The sequence below is a fragment of the Pteropus vampyrus genome, unplaced genomic scaffold, assembly GCF_000151845.1.
Source record: "Pteropus vampyrus isolate Shadow unplaced genomic scaffold, Pvam_2.0 Scaffold650, whole genome shotgun sequence".
In the NCBI taxonomy this organism is placed as follows: Eukaryota; Metazoa; Chordata; class Mammalia; order Chiroptera; family Pteropodidae; genus Pteropus; species Pteropus vampyrus.
The window spans coordinates 7,438-8,169 of record NW_011889431.1 but is presented as its reverse complement, the minus strand read 5'-3'; positions in this window follow the sequence as shown (position 1 = coordinate 8,169).

The window sequence follows — 732 nt, the reverse complement described above, 5'->3', positions numbered from 1 at the left end:
GACCCCTCCTCTCAGCCATGTGGTCCTACTGCATTCTCATCCACCCAAACTCCTCAAGAGCTGCTAACAAGCTGGAAAATTAAGTGACTGGAGGTTCGCCCTTCCATTCTCAGGTTAGTCACTGTCGTAGTGCTACAGTCTCAGGTGTGCTGTGGGGCCTCACACCAGCAGAGGAAGAGACAACTAAGTAATCAGCACCCAGATAACTGAGAATCGACAGTACAGATTTGTCTTCTGCTCCCTCTGGAGTAAAAACCCAGCAGCCATTTATTACAGAGAAAATCCATGGCCTCGATCAGCACCAAGGGACGTAGATGTTAGCTGTTTTAATATAGCGCGTCGGTTAGATTTTGCGTCTTCAAGGATGTGAAATTCTGGACTTTTTTCCATCCATCCGGAGGCCCTGATGTCAACTCTTTACACATTGCTTGATTAACAACCACAGAAAGATTTGTTTAGGGAATCCCTATAACACTTGAAATTCATCCCACAGCTAATACTACACCCCCTGGCATCCCGTTAAGAAGAATGAAAGAAAACAACCCAACCGAGTAGCAGAGAAAAATCACACACCATGAGTATGAGAAAACAAGGAGAATGGGGCGCTCCAGAGATTTCACTCCAGTTCACCGGCGTTTGGGATGTAAACCAGAATCCGAACCCAATAATTTCTTCAGTTAGAAGTACTTGCTTCGGAGGGAGCTACACAGCACCTAGATTACATGGTAGGTG